This window comes from Eptatretus burgeri, chromosome 11 (assembly GCF_056783735.1).
Source record: "Eptatretus burgeri isolate ZD-2024b chromosome 11, Ebu_testis_v1, whole genome shotgun sequence".
Classification (NCBI taxonomy): domain Eukaryota; kingdom Metazoa; phylum Chordata; class Myxini; order Myxiniformes; family Myxinidae; genus Eptatretus; species Eptatretus burgeri.
The window spans coordinates 49,714,656-49,742,286 of NC_140971.1; the positions used below are offsets into that span (position 1 = coordinate 49,714,656).

A 27,631-nucleotide genomic window follows, 5' to 3' on the forward strand; every position below is an offset into this window, starting at 1 on the left:
TATTTCTCCATCACTTGTCTCAAAACAAAAAGGGCGTCCATAGTGCTTCTTCCAAGCATTCATCCAAATTGACCTTCATGGAATTTCACTGTTTTTCTCAATCTCTGATCTATAACTCTCTCCCATATCTTGAAGGTATGTGGTTGGAGTTTAATTCCTTAGTCGTTTTTGCATTCTTCAATGTCCCTTTTCTTTTAAATAAAGGTTGGTACCAGAATACTTTGCCTTCATGCCCTTGGAATTTTCTTTCTTATAATAAACAGTTGAATGGTTTATTCAAGATCTGGAGCCCATATTCACCTGGAATGGTCCAAATTTCACCCCCAATTTCAAGCTTTACTTTTATGATTCTGTCACTAATTCTGTCTACTGCCAGCACCTTGTCCTTCATTTATTTACTTTGTACTTGATTCTCCAACACCATTTTTTTTCTCCTATCCTGTCCATGGTAATAAATTATATATCCACTACCAATTTATCTTGCTTAGTTTCCCTTCCACTTTGTTTCCTGAAGACCCATGATTTGTATTCCTTTTATCACCACCAGGTAGGTTACTTCACTACCTCGCCCTGTCAAGCTACCAACATTTCGACATATTTTAAGTTTGGTCATGTTTTAACCTTTCCTAACTTGTCATCTTCATCCACTGGATGGTGGCCCGTCGACTTTTTCTCATAGGGTTTGGGTAGGGACCTTGCAGGTCGCTTCCAGGATATGTTCACCCTGGCATGGGTGTCATTCCCATTCACATCAACCATCGTTAGGTTGGTCCTGCCGCTAACCCTCCCCATTTATTCGGGCTTGGAACCGGCACTGATACAGACTACCTTGCCTGCATCGTTATGCTCTTCTATGAACGTCAATGACAGTTGATTTGTTTTTGTACATGTGGGGCTTCAGAAAACCACAGACATGATAATTTAAAGCCATTATGTATGTCTAAAAACAAATCTTGACTTGCATCCATTCAAAGTGACCCATTTTTCCAAAAATTATATGGTACATGATTGGTGTAAAGCAACATGAAAGGCAGTCAGTAAATTATGTTGTTTGCTCGTGTGAACATTTCCCAATTTTAACGGAGTTCAACGACCATGAACTATGTGAGGTGATAAAGTGCAAAATCCTTTATATCCAATCTATTTGGGAACATTATGGGTACAATTTCCAACACAAAAAAAAAATTGCACTCCCAACCTTGCAACAGTTGTTTGTAACTTGACAACCGTTGACAGATCTCAGATTTTAAAAACGAGGCACTTGTCACTTCCATCAGAAATATACTTCAGATTAAAATGTCTGTTCTCACAGATGGCAAGCGAAATGCTACATTCATTGAACAGGAGGCTTTGAGTCTATTCAGTCGCTTCTCCTGCACAATGGCTGCAATATTGCTTTTTTTCTCCAAGTTTTTTTTTTCCCTGCTGTTTACTTGCAATTAGTGGTGCCAAGCTGTGGATCTTTGGACTGCATTTCCAAGCCTGGCAAGCCAAAATCTTTAACGACAATTTGCTGCAATGATCCTGTGGAAGATATTGCTAGTTTTCAAAGAAATTTTGCTCAAGGTTTATTCCCTTACCATTTTCCTATCAGCATTGCACAGGAAAAAAAAAATCAATAAGTGCATTGTAAATCCTTTGTTGCAATGCATTTCCATCTGATTGCTACAGCTGCAGGTGCCTCTGTAGGTTGGTTCTTGGCTTTAACCTGCGGCCCTGGGATAACCATACAGTTAGTGATAGGTAAAGCAGATTTTAATTCAAATCACTGAAAGGGAGTCTGGAAGATTATCCTCTTATATCTGCAGCCTCAAAATAACATTACAATTTCCATTTTATTCACCTCAAGGTTTTCTTTTTAAAGTTTAAATTATTTTTGGTTCGTATTTTGACAATAGTTTGGGTGAAAATATGAATCCAAAGCTTAAATATTTTAATATTTTCAGCAGTTCGACACTCAATGCCTTAGATATTCAGATTTATTTGCTTTGAGGAATATATAAAACCTCAGTTTGCGATAAATGTTTTATCAAAGCACACGTGTTCCCGCATATCAATCAGGAAATTCAGGATTAATTAATGAAATGGATTTAAACCAATTTCCAAAACACAACACAATCTGGTTTGGTGGGTGATGAAACCTTTTTTTTTGTCATTCCAATTTTATTCCCACATTCCCTGAGTACTGTCACATCATTGAGCATGAATATTTAAAACCTCAACCTTCCATACCGCACAATGAGAAATGAAAACTCCTTTCCGGGGATTGTGATAACTGTTTGTTTTCGAAATATATCTGCTGACTCTCATTTTCTAATTCACTGAAATATCCGTTTCATTTCGCTCTGAGGCTACAAAACATGCATGCTTCAGCAAAGCCCAAAGCATTCCTCCTCTGCCACTGAAGTCAAGCTTTTACCTTTCCAGTTTGGGAGTATTTTTACTGCACATTTTCGTGATAAAGAAAGTGAGAAAAATGGAAAATATTTTTCCAGAATATTTGTATTTCACTTTTTCCAGATCGGTTCCATGACACTACATCAATTGACAGAACATGTTGGGCCATGTTTTATGCAAAACACGTGATCAATGTGTGAAACAGAGTTCATTAGCAACATGAAAGGCAGGCAAGTCAAGGCGTCGGTTGAAGGTCGACTGTTTTGCAATATTTTGTACATTTTTAAGGTGTGTGGTATGGACAGATCATGGAGAGTTTAAGAGCGAAAACCAATTGTTTAACAAGACTTTGGATGCCGAGCAGTGGGTGACTGTTTCTTGTGCCAATGGCAGGGAGGAAAATATCCTGGAATGTTTGAACAGCACTTTTTATCTGAATAGAAAACTTTACGGAGAAGGCAAGCAGCTCATCAACAGACATCATCTAAGGCCATTAGTTAAAGAATAAAATGAGAAAAGAAAGGCAGAGCAGAAATGATGGCCGAGAACATCGACTTAATTCTCACCTGCTGTGGATTCCCTCCAACAATCGGCTTGCCAATCACAGTTGTCAGCCGATGCAGATAACAATTACGCACAACTAATAGTGCATACATTGGCGTCATTCCAATAAAATATGATAAATTGCTCTTTTTTCCATACTTACAAATATTCAAGCTGTGTCTGGCCTGTCAGAGATCCTACAAACTAAATTAAGGGCAAGCAATCAGCTGAGTGAGAGATTAAGAGAGTTGATGGCACAGGACTAATGTAAAAGTAATCCCATGGTGTTCATTTCCTTTGGAGAGCTATGGGAGTCGTGATGTAAAAACAAATGCCAGCTCTAATTATCTCACAACATCAACACCTTCCGTCGGCCTGTATGACGCTCTCGGATGAACCACAAAAGCATGTCAGATTTTAATGAAAAAAATTCTCCATATTGCTTTTGTTCAGGCCAGCATGAAAGATGATTCGGAAACTACAGACAAGCGAAGACAACCAGTGTAGTTGGGTTCACTGCATAACTTTTTGTACTGCTCTGTTTTGAATATAATGCAAACACAAGCACTGCTGACCACCATTGCAGTGCATGACCAAAATAAATGTAATGGACAATCAAGCTGAGATGAGAGGCTCGTCTTATTTAATACGATAGGTTCACACTCATTCTCTCCAAATGAATTTGTGATGCTTTTGTTTCCCACATGTCATGTTTTGTGCAGTTTTGTGCACCTTTCAAAAAAAGTTGTTTTCACACAATTGGTTTATGTAATGAACCAGATCATTTCTGCACTGATATAAGGTAAACCACATGTGTTAAAAAATAATATTCATTTTTGATACAAACAGATTTTCTTTTTCCACCAACCACAAAAAAAACTTTTAATGCCATATGCTCACTTGAGACACAATGACGCAAGTTATAGAGAAATATGTAACCACTCAATTTACACCAAGGCATTTGCACAACGAGGCAAATGATGGAGATTTCATAGAACAAAAACAAAGAAATAAATGATGGCATTAAATATGAGTGAAAAAAATTTACAAATAATAAAATGAGGGGAAAAATCTAAAAATTTGGACATCATCATTTTTGCTTTGTGAAGCTCTTCCATTTGGTGAAGAAAATTTTTAAACAGATTCTCAATGAATCGGGAAGGATTTCCGCAAATACGAATGATGATGATGATGATGATGATGATGATGATGATGATGATGATGATGATGATGATGATGAGATGTTCCACACTCTTAAGAGAGCATTGGTGTTGCTGAATAGGCTCCGAGGCAAGGGTTATATTGGGTGGTTTGCCATTGCCTTCCCAGTTTTTCGTCAGAGCAGGAACTTGAAATTTCTTAAGGGACAAATCTGCAGAGATTTTTCATATCTGCAGAAATAAAAAGGTGATAACTATTCATCAATATGAAATCTATTCATACCTGCATAGTAGGTGATCACTCGCCGACTCTACATATATGAATATAATACATTGAAATAAATTGCAATAGAAAATAGGTTCTCATTGATTTCCATCCTAATTCTTCCTTTCCCTTCCTTTAATGTGCAGCACATGGCTGTTGGTTGTATCATTTGCTGGGGGTGCGGTGATGCTGCTGATGCAGTGCACTCTATAGGCCTTTTTTATACAATATTGAGGCTCGTGGAGGAGCTGGAACATAGAACGGATCAGGATGTAACAGGACAAGACAAACAGGAGAGAGAGAGAGGTGGTGGGGGACACCAACATCAAGGTTCTAGAGCAGGGGTTCTTAACCGGGGGTATGGGAACTAAATGCTGGGGGTATTCGGACTCGATCTCTGAATATTTGTATATATTTGATTTATTAATTTATAGTTTGTTAGAATGTTAGATTATAACTAGCACTGTGATTCAATATTTTAAAATCACACATTAAGATCTCCCCTTAATTTTCATGAACGAAATAAGCAGAAACAAATAATGATCTTCCTAAAACTAAATGATATTTGGCAACCCTGACACGAACGTCTTTCGACTCTTCCCTGTGTTTTGAATTTGATTTTCATGGGGTCTTAATATCATTTTGCATTTTTCTCATTGAAGCCCATTTTAATTAATGATGCTGCCAGCACTGGTTTTCCTAATGTGACATGGTTCTGGTACCAATTGACTGTTTTAGGAACGACACAAATGTATTACTTATTGTTAATATTATTTTTAAAAAATTATATTTCTCGGATACTGTTGTTCCATAAAAAATCATGTGTTCTTTGAATTTTCATTACCGGTATGCGTTTAACAGTTTTTGTATTTTTCTTTCATAGATTGTTGCAAAATGTCTGTCAAAAAACGGAAGTGGAATGATTCATATGTTGGTTTTGGCTTCACCTCTATGACAGAACGAGATGGAACTGAAAGACCCCAGTGCATGATTTGCAATTTGGTAATGAGCAATGGAAATTTGAAGCCATCAGGACTGAGAGAACATCTCGAAAGCAAGCACAGTAATCATGTTGGCACATCGATTGATGCTTTTAAGTTGAAAAGAGTTTGTTCTGATCAGAAAGCAACTCTTTCATCATATGGGTTTGCTGCTCCTGGGAAACCTCTTCTGGAAGCCTCCGACAAAGTTTCGTACATGATTGCCAAAGAAAAGAAGCCCCACACGATTGGAGAGACCCTAGTGAAGCCCTGTCCACTGGAAATGGCGAAAATCGTGCTGGGAGAGGATGCCGTGAAGCAATTGAGTCAGGTGCCCTTGTCCAACGACACTGTACGCCAGAGAATTAAAGACATGAGTCAGGACATAAGTTGTCACGATTCTAAGAATGTGTACCAAGTTGTCAGCGAGATTAAACAGTCCTGCAAAAATCAGCATGCAGATCAATGAATCAACTAACGTTTCAAACCACAGTCAATTGCTTGTATTTTGTATGCTATGCACATGAAAAAGAACATCAAGGAAGAGTTTTTATTTTGTGAAGGACTCGAAACAACAACCAAAGCAGTTGATGTATTCAAGCTGATCCAATCGCTCTTGGATCGCCATGAGTTAGAATGGGATTTGATTGGGTCAATTTGTACGGATGGAGCTCCTGCCATGATTGGCAAAAAAAATCTGGATTTGTTGCCATGGTCAAGCAGAAAGCTTCCCATGTGCTCACCACACACTGTGTTCTACATCGCTAAGCTTTGGCATCCAAAACATTGACAAGAAACTTAAAGACGTGATGGGAATAGTTGTGCAAACAGTCAACTTTATTCGTGGGCGTGCATTGAATCATCGGCTATTTCAAAAATTCTGTGATGAGATTGGAGCGGAACATAGTGTATTATTGTACCACACAGAGGTACGTTGGCCAAGTCGTGGCCGTGTTTTCAAACGTGGAGTGGAAATTTGGGATGAAATTTTCGAATTCCTCAAGCATCAAAAATCCCCCCGAGCAAATCATTTTGAAGATGAACATTTTATTGTTAGCCTGGGATATTTGGCCGATATTTTTTAGTCTCCTCAATGAATTGAACATGTCAATGCAAGGAAGGGATGTGGACATTATTCAAGCCAAGGGAAAAGTTATCGCATTTACAAGGAAATTACCTATTTGGAGTCGCCGTGTTGAAAGCGGAAACCTGGCAAACTTTCCAATCCTTGACAATATTCTAATTGGAGATGGTAAATCATTGCCTGCAGAAATACTTCAAGAAGTCAAGAACCATTTGGAAGTCCTATGTACAAATTTTGAAGGTTACTTCTCAGATATTGATGATCTTAGCATCGAATCTGTTTGGATCCAAAACCCCTTTCTCGTTTGATATATCGGGATTGAGTGACAACGATTCAGCAAAGGATGATTTAATTGACTTCCAAGAAGACCCAAGAAAGAAAGCTGATTTTGAAAGGGCTGGGATGGATGTCAAGCAGTTTTGGTGTGAGCAAATCACAGCTTACCCAAACTTGGCTATGAGGACAATGAATGTTTTGGTTCCCTTCCCATCTACATATCTTTGTGAAACAGGATTCTCTGCATTATTAAATCTGAAATCAAAGTGGAGAAATCGACTTGATGTATCAGATGACATGCGAGTAGCATTGTCAGTAACTGTACCCCGATTCCATATTTTGATTGCACAAAAACATCATCAAATATCTCACTAGATTAGTAAGAGTGTGTGTTATGTCGTCGAGATATTGAAAAACTTGCACATTCAAGTTTGTTTTCTTCTTTTGTGTAATAAAACTCAACCACAAGAAGTAAAGTTGCTGATTTATAATCTGAAATCGGTGAATCAGTTATATTGTAAAATACTTGTAGCTGTTTGTATATTTGTAATTTCTCGGTTATTATTATTATTATTATTATTTTTTTTTTGTAAATATATATGATAAATGCTTATGATTGCCTTTCATGTTCTATTCCTCGTGTCAACTAATAGAACTGGTGATGATGATGATTTCGACAGTCAAGCTAAGGGGGTATAGGACCATGTTGGGCAATCCATTGGGGGTCTGGAATCATCAAAAGATTAAGAATCCCTGTTCGAGAGGGACTGATCGAGAGAGAGCTCCTGGGTGCAGTCACCTGGCCCTTTCAAGACTTTCTTCCTTCTCAAGATATTTCTCCCTTATTCTCTTTGGATGTAGAACTATCAACAATGTGCCAACGCCTCTTTACAGGGCCTGACATTTTTGCATCTCACACTCTCAACTGACACCCTCGCCCTTTGTCCTCCAGACCTCTCCACATAGAACCATATATCACATCAAATGTTTTGCATTGATAGATTCCTGACACTAAATGTCACGGATTTGTCTCGGGTCGGTTTATAAGGGGAGTTCTTAGAGTCGACTTCCCCGATAGTGATCCTGAAGTCACCGCCTCACAGATAACTTTGCCGTGTGATGGGTTGCCACAGACGCTGTCTGGAATGTTTAATTTAAGTAGAGTTCAGCGTCCAAATCCCGCTTTACCTTCCCGGGAAATTAAGCACTCCAGTTGGGGAACTGCACTTCCTAATGCATCACCAATTCCAAGATATGGCTGAGCTTTACTGTAGGTTAATGCTTTGGTGAGCGATAACTAATAACAGAGCAGCTTGGAAGAACTCTCTATTTGCAGCGGACTATATCTGACCAATAAAAGCTAACAACCAGACAGCTGGCAATTTGGTTGATTGCTCTTGCATCCAAACAGAACTAGGGAGAGAAAAGTTTGAGAAAGTCCATCAGGGTCAACATGGCGGCAATCATGTACAGGAGCTCTTTTCAGATCGGCCCCTCTGCTTCATGCTGGATCTTGTTCAATCCAGCTCTCCCGCCACACTTCAGATTTCCCTCCAAGCTCCTTTGAGTTCATTCTCACAGCTCCCAGACGTGGCAGAACATTACAAACTCAAGCTCAGCCTTTTATAAGTTGTGATGTGTCTTCCACAATGTCCAATTGCCCCATGATCAAGCCGCTCCCTCTTGGTCATGCAGTGTTGCTGATTGGTCAGTCCAGAGCTTGGTGGCGTGGCTGGTGTTGAGACTCATCACTGTGGGATTGTTGCTGTGGCTTTTCCTCTGTGCTACAAAGTGCACTTTCATCACCATTTCATGGTCGTGTCTGCTCTGCCCTCTGTTGGATTGTTGCATGGCTTTCTCTGTGTAAGGTTGTTCGTTTGTGGTGTGGAATCATTGGTTTTGTGGTGTGGAGTTGTGTAAAGCATGTTGGATGTATGAGAGAGAAAGAGAGACAGAGGGAGAGGGGGAGAGAGAGGGAGTGAGAGAGAGAGAGAGAGAGAGAGAGAGAGAGAGAGAGAGAGAGACAGATGTAGAGAGAGAGAGAGACAGAGAGAGACAGAGAGAGAGAGACACAGAGAGAGAGACAGAGAGAGACAGAGAGAGACAGAGAGACAGAGAGACAGAGAGACAGCGAGACAGAGAGATAGAGAGAGAGACAGAGAGAGAGAGAGAGAGAGAGAGAGAGAGAGAGAGAGAGAGAGAGAGAGAGAGAGAGAGAGAGAGAGAGTGCTGATGCTAATACTGTTACGAATCTGGAACCCATCGCACACAACAGCCAGAGTCCTTAAAGATCAGTTATATTGGTAATATGTGTTTCTCGGTAGGGTCCCGTCCTATGTTTCATGGGTGATTAATTGTACGTGCGCTGTGGATTATTTTATAGTTAGGATTTTTACATCACCAACAATAGCAACAACAACAACACTCTGCTCACGGCATTGTCCACGCTCTTCGCATGCTTGCCAGCATGCGGGCGTGTGCGGAATTCCATGCCCCAGGCAGAGGTGGATTTCACACCAAATATGGGCACGGAGCACTTCATTCTGGCTGCGCTCCAAATAAGGGTATGCGTCATTTTCCGCCCAATGGGCAACAAACGGACCAGAGCTGGGGCAGTCCTTTGCAAGAAGGCGGAGCCATGACACGCCGTCCACCCAATGAGAGCAGGCTACGGGGGAGCGGACCACACCCCAAAAAGCGACGGAAAAAGGATTGATGAGTGGGTCCCATCTGCTCGAGCGCGCTTCTGTCTGGGTCTGTGGCTGACTGCATCGTGTGCATCCGAGGCATCTCATCTGGGGCATTACTACAAGCGGTCGACCATCTCATCACGTGAGATCACCTCGTATCACCTCCTCTGGGTTTAGCTGCCCTGGTCCGTTCTTTGGCGACTGGTGCTCCGGGCAGGTGAGGTCGTCCAGCCACACGAACGCGGCCAGGTAGCCAGCACATTCTCTTCCCTCAGCTCGTCTTCCCCCTGAGCTGAAGGGGCAATAAAGACTTTGAGGTCCATCTCTTTCTGGGTATTTGTGTGTGCGTGTGTGTCCGTGGGCTCTGTCTCAAAGTGGAATTGTTTAAGGAATTGCTTGTACATTTGATACCTTTCTTTATTCGTGATAACTCAGCTCTGTGTTCCCCTCCCCGATTATTGTTATAAATAAATATTTATTTTGTTTAATGTTCCAGCTCGTTTCTGTGTTTCTTTTATTGGCTTAGCACGATGCGTGTTGAGAAATAGCGAAGCAGTAAATTGTTCATTTGGACCGACAGGCCTCGGTAACTATCCGCTCGGGTTACACATGGTAACGGCTCATTCCGCTCGAGGCCTGTCGAGGGTGTGAATTCCCCGGTAAGCTTTGCCAGGTGGGTACTTCGGTATATTGAAGTTTGGCAATTAACCCTACCCCACGCGGTCGAATTATTGGCGATTTATGGTCCTGTAATGGTCCCGTGCCTCTCAGACTTATCCGAGGGTCACGACCTAAATTCCGGTGTGTTCGGTGGAGCCGACTCTACTGCTCCCACTTGCGATCGTGCTCGCCACCGATACCCGGCCCCACAACAATACAAGCACAACACATATTCCCTTCCCATACTGCATGCTGGATTCCCAAGTTATCTACACAAAATACTATGACATAACGACACGAGAGATTTATGTGCTTTGGTATCTGCCACCCCAAGGGTCTCTGAAGTCTGTCATCGTATGAATGAAAACCTAATGCGAACAAATATAGATCTGGTGTCAAGCACTGATTCCTGAGGCTGAAAAGTATGAAATACGTAACACATTGGCAAGGCCGAAACATTTTTTTTTAACCTACATGTGTGGTCATTGCTGGAAGTTAAATCGACCCGTGAATACCATCATAAGGAAAAATTCAATATCAATTATTGTCCATGTTATAAAAAGAGAGAGATTTGGCATCCACCTTCTGCCGAGCACATCAATAAAACAAAATATTCAGTAATACAAGTTAACAAAAATAATGATTATAACAAATATACAAAGCAGCATTTTACAAACATATTTTATACTGTTGCGAATTCGCGCCCGCCGGCGTGCGATCGGCCACGTGACTCGAATCGCGGCACGTCGCCCACCGGACGGACAATTCTGTCGTGACCCTCTCGGACTAACGCCGGGAGCCAGTCACGGGTGGGCCTTTCGGCCTCACCACGATCGTGCCAATCGGCCACCCGCGTGGGATAGGGTTGTTCGCCAAACTCGACCTAATTAAGTACCCACGCGGAGGGTAGACCGGGTGATCGCACCTCGCCGCAGGTCGACTCCGGACACGGGCCGCTTAAGCGATCCGTTCCGTGCTATCGGGATAACCGAGCGGCGTTGTCGTCGGCCTCGACGGTTCCGATTAATTATCGGGCGTATTAAGCCCACTACAAACCCTTTACGTGAAGCAAGATGGAGATTCAAACGAAGGAAAGGACGCAGTGAAACAGGGAACAATTCAACATAATGCACTTTATTTACACGACACACGAAGAGCACACATATATCAATTTAAAACAAAAACAACAATGCAGAGCTAACCGAATACGCGAACACACGGAAACACTTATACAGTTTTACTTTACAAGACACAGCGCCACAAGATCCATACAAAAAAACAAAAGAAAAGGCCACCCTCAAAGACAAGGGGGCAGACGGGGCCCATGGGCCTTTATGGCGTGGGACTTGGCAGACCGAACGAGTCCCACGAGACCATTGCAGGTTACCTGCACCCTCGCGGTGTGATGGTGGGCGAGCTCTCTCCGGCGCTCCTTGTACGAACGCGCAGGTCCGCGTGACACAGCTGGCAGAGCGGCACCTCCAGTCCACGTCCCCTCCGCGACGTCCGGACTCTCCACCGACTGCAAGCTCCAACGAGCGGGTCGTTCTACGGACCGCTTCTCCAAGACCCAGACGGGCAGAAGACCATGAACCGCCGACTGATACTGACACTCTCACCAACCGCCCTGACTTCCTTTAGCGGCGCCTCCGTGCGCCCTTTTATTTCCCCGGCACCCCGCCCCTCCCTTCGCGGCACGCGGGGGGGGTGAGGGGGGACATTCCACCAGAGAAATCGGGGCAGGAGTTGAGTTTCCAACCGTCATTCTTGTTTACCAGAGAAACCGGGGTGGGAGTTGTTGTTGTTCCCCTTTTGTGTTCGTGGAGATGTTGACGGTTGCTGGCAGAGTGGTGAGGATGGCGTGGTTGTTGAGAGGCAGGTGTGGTTGTGGTTGTTGTAAAGCGGCGTTGTGGTTGGTGGTTGATGTGTGATGGCGGTTGAGACGTGGTTGGTTCAAAATAAAGATAGAACAGAAAAGCGGCTATCTCAAAGCGTCGCAGCCCGAATGAATCACATCAATTCCCTCTAAACAACGGGTTTGGGGCTAACTACACATGTACTTAAGAGATACCTCACCTACGGGACCTGGATGGTGGTTTGTGAATTTCCACAGCCGTAACAATACATTACAATGACAAACCAAAAGTAGATAGAACGGAGTAAAAAAACAAAATCTAACAAGAAAAAGAGCAATCTGAGATTGCAGACCTTCGCCAGGACTTATTTTGTGTGGTGTTCGTGTGCTGATGTGTAATGTAATAAATAGAAACACAAGTGGAACTGCCACTTTATAACTGCTGGCAGTGATGATCAGTTCAGCCATTTCAGAGAAGATTTTTGAAGGTTCAAAAAAAAAAGAAAAAAAAGATGGCTGCTGGATCATGTGACCAATGACGTCATCAAAAAAATTGTGGACCATTTTATCCCTCGATGACCCTCAAAAATTTTCATACTGCTCCGATGTAGTGTTCTACATATGCAATTATGACGTCATAAAAAGGCACCTATGACGTCATAAAAATCACACTCATTCCCCATGGGGAGTACTTGCTACTGCATGTGCCAAGTTTCAATTTTTTCTTGGTGCAGTTTCAGAGATACAGAGGTCCAAAGTTTTTCCGTATTTTCAACATGGCTGCCACACCACATGATGTATGATGTCATAGTTATCATTATCACATTCCACATGAGAAGTCGCACCAATGGTGAAAAATTAGTCTCAATTTGACAAGCGGTTGTGGAGAAAAACACTAAAGTTCTTTGCAGACAAACAAACAAACACCAAGAAAACGTCATGCAGAGCATGATACTTGCAAAATTCATAAAGCAAATTTGATCTCAAAAATAATTGGTGGTTGAATTCAATGACCAAATGTACAAATCCTCTTCAAATTTCAAGTCAATCGGTTGAAATTTGAAGATTTTAGAAATCCCACTGAAGTTGTTGACCTTTCGACCTTTTGACCTCAAAAACAAAATGCTTCTTCGTTTTGTCAAACTCCAACATGTGATAAAGTTTTGTAAAGATCGGTTTTAAATTGTGACCTGTAGGTGACAAACAGACAGACAGAATAACAAAATCGACTAACCAATGTACTTGAAAAATATTCGACTTTGCAAGTAACAAACGGATCCAAATGCAATACCCTCTCCTTCAGTGAGGATAATTAGAACGGTACTCAGTGGAGTGCATACCTCCATCAGGCTGAACAGTTCACGTTTTGAATCTGACTGATAGGGCAGATCTGCATCTGGACCTGAAACAAAATCGAATCGGCTTCTTCATGTCACCAACCCAACTCATCCACCAAGTTTTGAGATATCACGTTCGGTGTCGTTTTTGACCCTAACCTCTCAGTTGGTGAAGAATCACTTAAAAATTATGGGATCCAAACCCAGATCATATTCTTCACGAAAATCGAAACATCTAATGCTTGTCACACACCCAACCTGTCCACCAAATTTCATCCAAATCTGTCCATAACTTTTTGAGATATCCTGCTCACAGACAACAGACAAACCGGTGTGAAAATATAATCTCCATCCGTCTTAGGTAGCAGAGGTGAAATGTACAATTAATTAATTGGTGTTCTCTATATTATCATGATAAAGATTTGGGGAAAATTTCATGACAAGAGCTCAAATGATGAAGAGTTTATGGCCTGGACAGACATACTGAAACTCAATGGTAAATAAATAAAGAAACATGGAAGTGATCACAAAATCCAGCCGTCTTGTGCTGATGCGTGGCAGATGGAACAATAAGGCCGATTTGTACTCACTGTGACTTTGCACTTTGATATTTGACCCAGTTATTCATTATTTTCTCCATCATATTATAATGGGGCAAACGTGTCTGATGATGTGTGTTTGTGACCAAAAAGTTTTCTTCTTCAAATATTCTTGAACAAATTCCACCATGTTGTTTTTACATGTTTACATATATATATATATATATATATATATATATATATATATATATATATATATGTATATATATGTATATATATATATATATATATATATATATATATATATATATATATATATATATATATATATATATATCTTATATTTTGGCCTGTCTATTTGTCTGTCTGTCCTTTATGCAAGCACCAACCGTTTGACCTTGAGCGACCAAATTTGGCAAGGGAACCTCTTCATGGGTTGCAGAATGGGAACGCAGAGTCAGTTATCCTGTCTGTTTGTCTATCTGTCCTTTATGCAAGCAAAAACCATTTGACCGAGACCGACCCAGAAAACCATTTTACCTGGAGTTACCAAGAAAGGAGTACACAGCACACGAGATCTGCAACAACACTGCATTTGACTGCACCTGCAACAGGAAGATGTGTTCGATTTGGGGCAATTCCAGAGGATCCAGATTTTTGGAGAATTTTTCCCGAAAATTGGTCCCGTCATTTTCTGCTACATCAGGTCCCATCATGTGCGTAATGGTTGTTACAGGGAGTTAAGATGGCAATGTGTTTTGGTTGTTTTTCTAAAATCCCAACAACTTTACCATGCCACCAAAGAAACAGGCAAGTTTGGGCAGATCTGCAGATCTACATCAGCAGCCAGAAAAGAAAAAAAAACCCTGGAAGCAGGAAAGAAGAAAGACACAAAAAAGACAATCACACCTTGAAGTTGACTATGAACGACATGCAACAGCCAGAGCCACAGAAACATCCGTTTTGAAGATAATTAACGGCCTTATTTAATTACCCGTTATCAAGGCTCATTCTTGGTTACCTCGCTGTCCCTCGCTGGGGTTTTAATTTGCCATTTGTTTGTTTTTTTGTCCTGCTCAGAATCAGAAAAGCCTTGACTTGGAATAGGCCACAATGGTTTCGAAACAATAAAGTTTTTTTTTTTCACTTTCCTCATTTATATCATTGAATGCCTCATTTATTATACCGACAAATCGGTGGATACATTGCAATGCTGATAAGCTCCAGGAGCTGCCAGCGTTCTTGGCTTTATTTCATTTATACACATCCCATAACCTCTAAAATATCTTAATCTCAGCTGAATTTTAAAATTTAAACTTCTTTATTTTCTTCAGCAGTGGTTCCGACCGCTAAAGAAAAGAAGTGTTCTTTTGTCCAATTCGGACACTGCCTGACATTCCAGGCATCTCCAGGCGCATGGTGTCTAAATGACTGATCGGCGATTGCTCATTGCTTGCCAAGCCAGCTGTTCTTTATCAAACAATTTGTTGGAGTGCTTGCTTGAGTGCTTAAACCACTTGACAAGTGCTTTACAATGCTCACACTGTCACTAAATATATCGATCGAGTTGAACAAAGTTCAGGGCCCACTCGACTGTGTTTGGCCCACGTCGTGCAGTGCATCAGGCGGTGGCTGGCTCACTGAAAATGTGCAATTTTATTTTACACCACAATTTCAGTTTTTTGTACGATCTCCTTTCATTATATGATGCGTCACTTTGGTATAGATAGATATATACATATAGAAGAAAATTAAACATTTCATTTTTAAAAGTTTATGCAACCATTTCGTTGGAGTGCTTGTTTAATAGTGGGGCAACTTAGCTAAATATAGCATAACAATTGTGCTTTTTGTGAGGAAAGCACCAAATTTGGCACACTAGTAGCCTATCATATTATGAACAGATTTGGATATTGGGCCCTCTCAAAATTTTTGATGGCAGTGGAAAATGGCTGCCACAGCCATCAGCGGCTGAATTTGAGATGGCCCAACATCCAAATCTGTTCATAATATGTTAGGCTACTCGTGTGCCAAATTTGGTGCTTTCCTCATAAAATGCACAATTTTTATGCTAAGTTTCCCCACTATAAGTGGTTAAGCAACTGGGCGATCACTCTTCAAGCTTCAATTGTGATAGCATGGCACGGTTCTCCGTAGGGACATTTCCAGTGTTAGGAAGGCAAAATAAATTAGATGATTACAATGAGTAAGAAATGTTTTCAATTGTTACAAAGAAATAAATCACCACATCATGGCAGGATAACCAAGAGGTACAAAAATGTAAAAAAAAAATTAAAAAGGCATTGCTTATATTGAGGTATCAGTTCCCTAAACAATGCAGAAATCAAGAAAATGATCAAATACCAAGACCTAAAAAATGAAGTGAAAAGATCCTGGAATCTGAAGAATGCCAAAATTTTACCAGTAATTATTGGAGCAATGGGAATGATGAAGACTAACCTTACAAATATATTCAACACCATCCCTGGGAATATTAGTACAAACGAACTGCAGCTGGAAACTATCCAGGACTCGGTGACGATCCTGAAATGAGCACTTGGAACAAAACCTCACAGCTTGGTCAATGAATCATGACCCCACCCCTTACCGAAACAGAAGTGGATACTTCGAGACCTGCGAAAACTCCATTCCACCTTCTGAAACCCACATATGGAGATAACAACCAACACACACACACACACACACACACACACACACACACACACACACACACACACACACACACACACACACACACACGCAAAACCCCATCTCCCAGTGTTTTGCAATAGTTTTAAGTTTGAGGTTAAATTTTTTTTTTTTAATAAAAAAGGAACTCATTTTTAAAACTTTGCATAAAATATTCTCTTATAATACACAACCCCCACTCCTCTGAGAACACACATATTTAAAATTATTTAGTTAGTTAGTTAGTTATTTGCAGCATGTGGCTGCATGGCTGCATCATTTTCTTGGATCACAGCTTTGCTGCTAGTTAGGGAATTTTAGCAAATTGTATTGACCATCTGTGAAAAAATTGCTTACCAAAAAATTTCTTCACTAACATATTCATCTCGGTGTCTACTAACACCTATCAATTAGTGCAAACCCAAATCCTTGTGGAAAATTCTGGGGAGCCAATCAAAGTTCGGGTGCTCAGAGGGCCTGCGCGAAAAAAAATCGGAAAATTAACTTTTGCCAATATTGACTTGTGGGATGTCTAACTAGGGGGTTTTTGGGGTGCTGAATTGATTCCAACCATTATTTTTGAGAAAAAAACACTCCTTGATCATATAAAATGTATTTTATTGACATTTTTAACAGAACTGTGCTCAATGGAAATGTTGCTTCGTCAGCTTTTACAACCTTATTCATCAAACTCCCCAGTATCTTCCTCACTCCTCTTGTCATCCAGCTGGTTTATGTTCAGGCAAGAGTTACCATGACAGATAACTTACAGGTTACCATGACAGATGCCGCAAGCAGAAATAAACTTGACTCCTTGCTTTTTACAGCAGCACCTGAGTGAGCTGCAGTCCCCCGCACAGTTGCAGTTGGCAAACGTCAGGAGGTAGTCTTGTGCAATAGAAGGGACTGGTGCATATCCTTGCTCAGTGAGTTGCCATCCATAGTCCCGGGCATCCAACGATGGACTTTGCAGCATCAGTCAGTCTCTAGTCTGGAGGTAAGCTCGGAGAGAGTGCTGTGCTGCAGCTCCTGTTGTCGGGGGGAGTTTCTCAGGTTTTATGCTCCCAGTAGCAGCTGGCTTGCTGAAGATGTCGAATCTCAAGTCTTCCAAGTCTTTGGAGGATTTCCCATGGAACATGAGCATGAAAAGATCACAGCCTGCTTTAATGATATCACCTTTCTCAGCTCGGATGTCCATAAACACGTCCATCGCCCTCTCTGCTTCATCAGTCTTGCAGAGCTTGCTTAGCAAAGTTGGTTTGCTAAACCCAAAAATTGCAGAAACTGTATCGCAGCCAGAGAAGCTGTGCAAGAAGATGAGATACCTCCGGTATATCTCTGGGAGGGCCTCCCGGATCTTTCCGACATCGTAAGATGTTTCTTTGGCTGTCGTGAGGAAGATTGGATGGTCTGCAACATGATGAATCAGCATAACCAGGACGTCTGTGTCCTCAGCCTTCACCTCGACAGGGGACTCTCTTGCCTCATCTGGAGCTGCGCGGACAATAGAGGTGTCAGCATCATCGGAGCATTTCTGTACACTGATTCCATTCCTACTAAATGTCTCGGCAAGGAGCAGAACTAGCTGGGCTTTGTTGTTCTTGTTATCGAGGAACTTTTCTCTTGAAATGATGATTTTGAGATCCAGACGAATCTGAATGTCACAGCATGCATTCTGTGTTCTTCTCAAGTGGTCATGGTCCTTGGTGGAGCTGCCATATCGGTCAAAGACCACCGTTATCCGGAGGCGATGGCTCCCCTTGGACTTCACAAACCGGAGGTAGCTCTCGGCAACATCCTTCCAAGTAAGGTTAGCCTCCCACTTGACATTGTGCAGGAGCCACCCACCATCAGCCACAAGGCTTGTGTGGGGGGAGGGGGTTGTTCGACAGGTGCCACACATGCCTCCAGGGACCTTGCTTGGGCAGCCTTGTCTGGCTTTCGCAACTTTTGATTTTTGTCAAACAGAGACATCGGTTTTGGCGTCAACTCAAAGCGCAGAGATTCTTTGGTCTTGACTTCATGCTCACTGATGACAATGAGGCGGTTGAATAGCTTCAGTGAGTCAATGTCCAGCTTCTCGCCATTGACTTTGGGTCCAGATCTGAGGCTTGCAAGTGATTTGACCTTGTGTTTGGTTACCATTGCATCCACAACAGTTTTCCCATCCATCTTAGCCTGTATGGCTCTGCCAACTTCTTTTGTTTGATCAGCGTTGACTTGGTCTTCGGGAGTGCTGCTGAACCCAGTGGAGAAGGACACCAGAGTGTTCTTGTCCCGTGTGGCATTGAAAGGGTTGACTTCCTCCAACCACCCAACTATGGTGTTGACAGTATCGTTACCTCTCTTCATTTTGGCTCTTTTAACATCGGTGTGGACAGGTACCCCACATTTGACCACGCTTCTTTCTCGCTCTTGGTGAATGAACGAGAAGTGGTTCAGAGTCTGAACCCAAGACTTATGAGAAGACTCATTCCAAAAGCGGCCTCTGTTTAGACCACCGGAGGATTTTTCCTCACGCATGAGTGTGGTTTCTATCGTGATGTTGGTCCATGTGCCGGACCATTCATGGTCTGAGAACCTGACTACATGGTTGCCGTACAAAGTGAACTTGGATCGAGTTTCCTGGAATATGAGACTCTCCTGTCACTGATGCATCAGCTGTACATACAGCCTTGCTCCCTTTGCATACTGAGGGTGGCCTGCTGCTGCGAAGGTATTGAACATTCCAATGATGCAGCTGAGATGACCTGTGTGGTCTGGGACGCGCTCACTCCTGATGAATACCTCGATGAGGTCGATTCTGCCATAGTACCAGACCCAGATTGCTGGTGTCCTTCCTCCTTCAGCTAAGATCTTCAATCTCTCTGCCATCCTCTCCTTGAAGACAGTGACTGTCCTTGGTGCATATGTTAGATTAGAGGAATTTTGATTCCCTGTTTTCTCATCTTTTGCAGTCCTGATGAAGTCCTCCATGTCTTCGTACTCCTGCTCACTGAAGACACCTCTCAGCACGAACTTGGCAATTCCTGCAGATGCAAGAAGGTGAAACCGAATGGCCTTGGCATAAGCCCCGCCTGAGAGGATGTGTTCTGCTGTGGTGCTGCCTGGATAAACTAGCAGTATGACCTCTTGTAGCCCAGAGTCAGCCATGACCATCCCGATGGACCCGAGGAAGCTTTTCAGGAGGTGAAACCCACCTAGTCTTGTGATGATGGGCAATTCAGACTGAATGACTATCTGCGTTGCTTTCAACCATATAGGTAGGTCGAATGTTATCAGGGCATTAGACGGACAGCCAGGGATTCATTTTTCCTCAAATCTAATGGTTGGAATCAATTCAGCACCCCAAAAAACCCCGAGTTAGACATCCCACAAGTCAATATTGGCAAAAGTTAATTTTTCCGATTTTTTTCGCGCAGGCCCTCTGAGCACCCAAACTTTGATTGGCTCCCCAGAATGAGGAAGGAAATATTCGCACATATGATGCCATTGGTCACATGGTTTGGCAGTCATATTGGATTTAACCTAAAACCTATAAAAAAAAACTTCTTCTCCAGAATGGCGAGACAAATCAAGAGGAAACTTCACACAAGTGTTCCCCAAGCATTGCTTGTTCAAGTGTGTTTAGGAATAATTGATGGGTCACATGGCTTTGCAGCCATATTAGATTGAATAAAAATATTCAGTTATGTTTTCTCTGGAACCGCTTAATCAATGGACATGAAACTTCACAATCATGATCGAGTACAGACAGGGGAACACGCGTTTTAAATTTCAACTTGATCAGACCCATGGTTTGGCAGCTATATTGGATTTACCCTCAAACCTATTAAAAATAAAAACATACACCACTCAAAAGAAGTCCTGGCGAGGGTCTGCAATCTTTGATTGCTCTTTTTCTTGATTTTTTATATCTTCTTTTGACAAGATACCAAATGTGCATCACAAACTAAAATGTGAGATTACTTTGGATCAGAGACTGACATAAAAAAAAAATAACTAAAATAATGTTTTCGACATGAAACTGTTTCAATTTTGTTTAAAAAGTACATTCTTTGGTTTGCTTGACAAGCAAACACATGCTAATTCTTGTTCAATCTAAATTTGCCATCGATTGCTGTGCCCAGATTATTATACCTAGAAACCTGTTGTATACTGTGATCTCAAATGATCAAAGGGTCGTGGCCTCCTGATTAATAGCGAAAATCAAAAATTGTCTCCTTTGTCTGGTTGACATTGATAACTCGATGATTCCGATTGCACCAGTCTAAAAACTTCTTAACTTCATTCACATTTTCACTTGCTTCATTCATTAGAAATTCACTGATTACAATATCTGTATATCTGATAACACCACAGTTTGGACTTAAACTACAACAGTCACTTCTGCTTTTAAAGAAAACATAATAGGGGAAACAACACAACCTTGTGGTGTGCCTAGACTCAAAAATCTAACACTTGATACCGTGCTAGTGCACTTTAGCCATTGTGTTCTATCGATAACATAAATGTAAATTAATACTGCAAGCTTAAGGATGATATCCATTTTTAGCAACTTGTCAATTATAATACATAGTATGATGGTATTAAAACCCTAGAAAAGTCAATAATTTCACATTTCCGGATTGGCCTCCAAATCCAGCCACCAGCTGGGCATCTTCCTTCAGACGGAGTCCTTCCTTGGTGCACCTGGACTCCTGTCCGTCTGCGAGGCCTTCATCTACATCTTGTTGAGTGCTACTCTCCTCTCTGGGCTGGCTCCTCTGCCTCACCTCTTGCTTTGTTTGACACTGTAGAAACCAAGGCTTTTAAGATTATTGGGGTCTCCCATGATGGGGCTGGGTCTGTGGGCTTGTCGCTACGCTATCATGGGCAGGTCAGTGGTCTTTCTATCTTCCACCGCCTCTTTTCTGGTCTTGCACCCTCTCCTCTTTCCATCCATTGTTCCCCCTCCCAGCTCCCGGGTTTCTGCGGGGCTCACGTGATCCGCCATCAGCCCCCTTCTGGTGGAACTGCCTGAAACTGGGATCGCTGCTCACCTCCATTCATTTTACTTATTTCCCCCCCCCCCCAGCTTTGGAATGAGCTTCCACATCATCTTTGATTTCATTCCTCCTCTGGGTTGTTGGGGCGGCTATTTACCACCGCCTCAAATCTGCCTCGGTCTGGAGCCATGATCTTTTCTACCTTCATCAACCTCACCCAAGTCCCCCCTCCTTCCAGTTTCCATCCTTGGAGGTTCCTTCTGTGTCCAACTTGTCCACCCCATGCATATGTGTTTTGTGTGCTGTTTTTGTCTGTTACATCCTGATCCATTCAGTATACAAGCTCTTCCACAATCCTTGACAATGTACTACAGAAGAAAAAAAAAATCACTGATCTTGGGAATATCTAAATTATGTAAGAGCTTCTGAAGGTAAACGAGCACAGCGTCCTCAACAACTCTATTAGCCTCATATGCAAATTCAAAATGATCAAAAAAAAAACTTCATTACTCAAAAATCTCAATAATATCCTTTTAAGACACTTCATAACATGAGATGGCAGGGCGACTGGGCAGTAAACATTCAACTCACTGGGTTTGTTTAGCTTTGGTACTGGAACGATAATTGAGGATTTCCAAAGTTGGGGAACTACAACACATCATAATCATCATCATCATCATCAGGTATGTAACTGTTGCCAGGGCTGTCAAGAGCCAGAATGAGCCCTGGGACAACACAAAGTGTTGGGCTTCCTCCATCCTGGCCCCCTTGAATTTTTTTTCTTTAGAAAAGCAACCTATAGTTGTACCAGGCTGATCCCCCAACTGTCGAGTTGGACGTCAAGGGTGTTACAATCCCTGTTGCTGACCCTCGAATCAACTGTGGTCCACCTACGCTTGTGGAAACACGGGCTGCGGTGAACCAGTTGAAACGGGGCAAAGCTCCAGGGATCTGTGGCATCCATGCCGAACTTCTCAAGGCTGGTGGAAATGCTGCACTCGTGTCGTTGCATGCAGTTTTGTGCTCTGCCTGGAACACAGGCATCATCCCAACTGACTGGAAGAGGGGCCTTGTTGTCCCTCTCTGGAAAGGGAAGGGTGATCGCCAAGACTGCAACAACTACCGAGGGGTGACGCTGCTCTCAGTGCCGGGCAAGGTCTTTGCTCGGATAATTCTCGATAGGGTTCGCCACCATCTGCTTGAGCACCAGCGTCCAGAGCAGTCAGGCTTTACACCAAAGAGGTCAACGATTGACCGTATCCTTGCACTTCGTGTCCTCACCGAACGTAGACGAGAGTTTCGGCAGGGGCTGCTTGCAGCCTATGTTGATCTCTGTAAAGCGTTTGATTCAGTGAATCGGGATGTACTCTGGAGGATTCTTGGTCTTCGTGGGGTGCCACCGAAACTGATCGATCTGATGTCTGAACTCTACTCTGGTACTGAGAGTGCTGTGAAGTGTGGTGGTACCATGTCTGACTTATTTCCAGTTGTTACTGGAGTTCGTCAGGGATGTGTACTTGCCCCCACACTTTTCAGCACTTGTATGGACTGGATTCTAGGGAGGATGTCGGAGAGATCAAGTTGCGGTGAGTCATTTGGGAATGTCAAGATCTCGGACCTTGACTTTGCAGATGATGCAGTCATCTTTGCGGAGACTTTAGACATCCTCTTGGGGGCCCTCGAGGTGCTGAATGAGGAGTCGGAGCCATTGGGATTACGGGTTTCTTGGGTCAAAACTAAGATCCAGGCTTTCGGTGACATCTTGGATGCTGCTGTCCTGTCTGTGTCTGTTTGTGGTGAGGATGTTGAGGTCGTGGAGAGATTCACTTACCTTGGCAGTGATATTCATGTCTCTGCTGGCTGCGAGTCAGAGGTCAATAGACGTCTGGGTCGGGCCTGGGGAGTCATGGATTCACTGGATCATGGGGTGTGGCGCTGCCGGTACCTGTGTGGGAGGACGAAAGTCCGAGTCTTCAGGTCCTTGGTACTTCCAGTCTTGCTCTATGGGTGCGAGACTTGGACTCTGACCAAGGATCTGAGACGGAGACTTAATTCCTTTGGTACCAGGTCTCTTCAGAGAATCCTTGGCTATCGCTGGTCGGATTTTGTGTCCAACGAGCGGTTGCTGAGAGAGACTCGGATGAGATTTGTTACCTGCATAGTCCGTGAGCGTCAGTTGCGGCTGTATGGACATGTGGCTCGTTTTCCTGACTCTGATCCTGCTCACCAGATTCTCTCAGCGAGGGAGTCTCATGAGTGGAGGAGGCCAGTGGGTCGACCACGTGCCTCATGGTTGCAACAGGTTGACCATCATCTCAAGGAGATGGGGATGGGCCTGGCATCTGCCTAGGGGATGGCCAGACGGAGGCCCCTGGAGTACCGGCGGAAAGTGGACGCAGCGACGTGCTGTTCTGGCACATGCTCCCATACCTGACCTGACCTGACCTATAGTATGCGGAGGTTTCTGTATTTTCGCCGTCACAAACAAATGCCATGTTTAAGAGATATTTGAGTGTTATTCATCGATTCCTACTTGCAGATTAATTTAACACACTTCATCCGGATGGCGTGTGACCAACACTCCTATGTTCATTGATGTCATTACATCATTATCATGATTGTCAAATTGTTCGCACAGTCGTTGATTTTATGAGGGAGTGTGTCACTGTCCATCCCAGGGAATTACTCTGAGTGGCTCAGAGGGAGATACAAAATAAAGTTCCCCCCTCCCTGGGTGTTTTATCATCACAAACAATCATTATATGAAACAAAAAAAATGAAGGAATAATTACGGGCCTCAATTAGGTCCCGGCACCAGGGTAGTTAGACTGCCTGCCAAGCCCGACCTCCACCTCTCTCAGCACCCCTGACTGCCGCAACAACATCACAGACATGAGAGATGTCCATGGCATCCTGTCTGCCACCGACCTCGTAGAATCATCCAATGACAATTCCAGGTAGCGATGCAGCAGTGGTGCAATTACACGACTGTCCAAAATTAATTGATAAATGCATGTAAATACCTTTTTCTTCTTCTTTCGCAAGCAGCAAAAGGCTGCGGGGTAGCATCATTGGCTTAGGATGCGACTGTGCAGCTAAGGCAATGCCATCTGCTGGTTAAGGCAGAAATTTGGCAAGGGTGCCTCTAACGTCCACCAACTAATGCCAGCAGTTGGGTCCTCCATTTAATGTCCATGCAAAGGATGGCACACACATTGATGAATCAGCCTGCCTGTGAAACAATGAGATGACCCTTTATAACTGGGTCGGGATTCAAACCCAAGCTCGAGAGCATTGAGGTGAGTGTGCATTCCTCGAGGGTCAAGAACATCCTGCCAAACCATGTAAATATCGAAGCAAGTTGTTGACTGCACAATCTCAAAACTTTACAAGAAATACAATCTGGACCTGCGACCATGTTTCCCTTAGTTTGTGCAAATACATTACGAACAGCATGCACATTCACAGCAAGATGATCATCCAAATCACATAGCTTATTGAATATCGCCACAACAGAATAGTCTTAAAGTGCAAAATCATAAACATCAAATTTACAATTTAAAAAAATCTTTCAGATTATATCAATAAAGTCCTGACTGCAGTCTGTTGTGAGTCTTTTGAGCCATTTTCTGCCAAGTAACATATCAATTGTTTTCTATGAAATCCCAAACTAGTTTTTGTTTATATTCTGTTTCAGACTTTTGTCGCTGGCTAATACATTTATTTATGAAGAACTTTCAATTGTGGTTATCTCCATTTGAGAATACTTCCATTTTTGGCTTAATTAAGTCCTTCAGCTCGTTGGAAATCCAAAGCTTGGAAGTTAGATACCGAGACGGCGGTGTCCACAGATCTTATCGACAGATGAAGACCATCATAACTGGCAGACACTAGTTGCACAAAATGTAAAACTGAGTCTTTGAACGTGTTGTGTATGCCTCTGATGTTAGAAGCATGTTAGATGTTAGAAGGGAGTATAACCAGACAATGAGTATTGGCTTGGTAATTAAAGAATACATGCACAGCAGCGTTTAATTTGTGATGTTTAGAAATAAATACAATTTTTACCTCTGCCATCGAAGGTGGAACGAGGTTATGTTTTCACACCCGTCTGTCTCTGTTTGTCTGTATGTCTGTTTTGTTTGTCTGATGGTTTGTGTGCAGCATATCTCAAAAAGTTGTGGACAGATTCAGATGAACTATGGTGGGCACGTTCTGTGTGTGACAAGGACGAACTGCTTAGATTTTGGTGAAGATCCAGATCCGGCTCCGAGAATTTTTTTAAAGTGATTCTTCACCATTGAGAGATAGGGTTAAACTGATATACATCATGATATCTCAAAATGTAAGGGACGGATTCGGATTAAACTTGATGGACAGATTGTGTATGTGACAATGACGAATTGATTCGATTTTGGTGAAGATTTAATTCTCAAAACTTTACAAGAAATACAATCTGGACCAGCGACCTTGTTTCCCTTGGTTGGTGCAAATACATTACGAACAGCATGCACATCTGAATCGTGCCCGGCACCAGGGTAGTTAGACTGCCTGCCAAGCCCGACCTCCACCTCTCAAATAGATTAAAATATCTGAATGCACATTTGAATAGTGGATCTGAATCCAGCATGCACATCTGAATAGTGCAGTGGTTCCCAAACTTTTTTGTCCATGACCCAAAATTTGAAATCACATTTGCCTCGCAACCCAAATGATACTGGTACCTAGTGTACCTATGATAAAAATTGTCAGAGAAAATGCTTTTGACATGAAACCCCCCCTCAAAAACTGAGATTTTGAGGGGGGGGTGTTCAAGTTTGGGTCATGACCCTGGGTTTGAGAACCCCTGGAATAGTAGAATCGTGAATGTGGATCTGAATAGGAGAAAGTGATTTTTTCACCATTGAGAGAAAGGGTGGAAAACGATATACAGCACGATATTTCAAAAATATGTTGGGCCCGAGATGCTCTCATGGATCAGGCATTGTTGCATGGTGGAGGTATGTGCTGTACCGAGTGCCCTTCTAGTTTGTAATGTTATGCTGCCAGTGTACGATTCATTAAGTAATATGTGCCGAAAGCAATTTATGATCCATTGATTGTCCTTTATTTTCCAGATAACTTTCACTTGCTTGTTTATATAACCTATTGGAATTCACTCTTTCCAAACAAATATAAGGTATAAAATTATTGCAGAAATAAATGTGATGAAGTTTATAGCTGTATGTAAGGAGGACAACAATGAATCCCATCTATACAACTAATTACCTCCGCCACCAAAGTTGGGCAGAGGGTGTGTTTCCAACCCTATCTTCTGTCTGTCTGTCTGTGAGTAGGATATCTCAAAATGTTATGGACGGATTCGGACAAAACATGGTGGTCAGGTTGGGTGTGCACGAAGGACAAATTGATTAAATTTTGGGGAGAGCTTGATCCGGATACTATCATACATTAAGTGATTCTTCACCATTGAGAGATGAAGCCAAAAACGATATGTAGCACGATATTTCATAAAGTTATGGACGGATTCGGATGAAACTTGGTGAGCAGGTTATGTGTGTGAAAAGGACGAACCAATTTGATTTTGCTGAAGATGCGGATCCAGATACAATGATTCTTTAAGTGGTTCTTCACAATTGAAAGGTCGGGACAAAAAACTATATATTGCATGATATTTCAAAAACCTATGGACGGATTATGACAAAACTTGGTGCGTGAGTGGGTCGGTGAAGAACAAGCTGATTAAATTTTAGTAAAACTCTGGATGCAGATCCGGCCTATCAGTAGGATACAAAACATAAACTGTTGGGCCTGGCAGAGGTATGCGCTCTACTGAGTACCGTTCTCGTTGACAATGTAAAGTAAAACTCCAAAACAAGACTGAGAAAAGTTTCAAGGACGAAAGGAAAATTGCAGTTCAGGTTGTGAAGAAATCTATTCTACATCTTGGCTGAGGAAGTTCAAGGAGCTTTTTAACTACATTAACATACATTGGCTTATCTGGAATTTAAATTCCAGAAAAGGTATTTTTATCATGCACTGTCCATTCGTCCTTCCATCCATCTCCTTTTTCGGATTATCTGGCCAAACCGCTGGGCCGATCTGGCGAAAATTTAGCAGCAACATTCCTCTCCTGACATAACAGGATTTGCAAAGCTAGTACCAGTCA

The 27,631-nt window shown here is 42.4% G+C and overlaps 1 protein-coding gene and 1 pseudogene across 3 annotated transcripts in view; both read right to left on the bottom strand.

Annotated features, from left to right (window-relative positions):
• Positions 1–27,631, bottom strand: part of MEGF10 (multiple EGF like domains 10) — a 425,111-nt gene that overhangs the window by 267,488 nt on the left and 129,992 nt on the right. The gene's annotated exons all lie outside the window — the stretch shown is intronic.
• On the bottom strand, positions 17,356–19,633 carry LOC147017039 (uncharacterized; annotated as a pseudogene).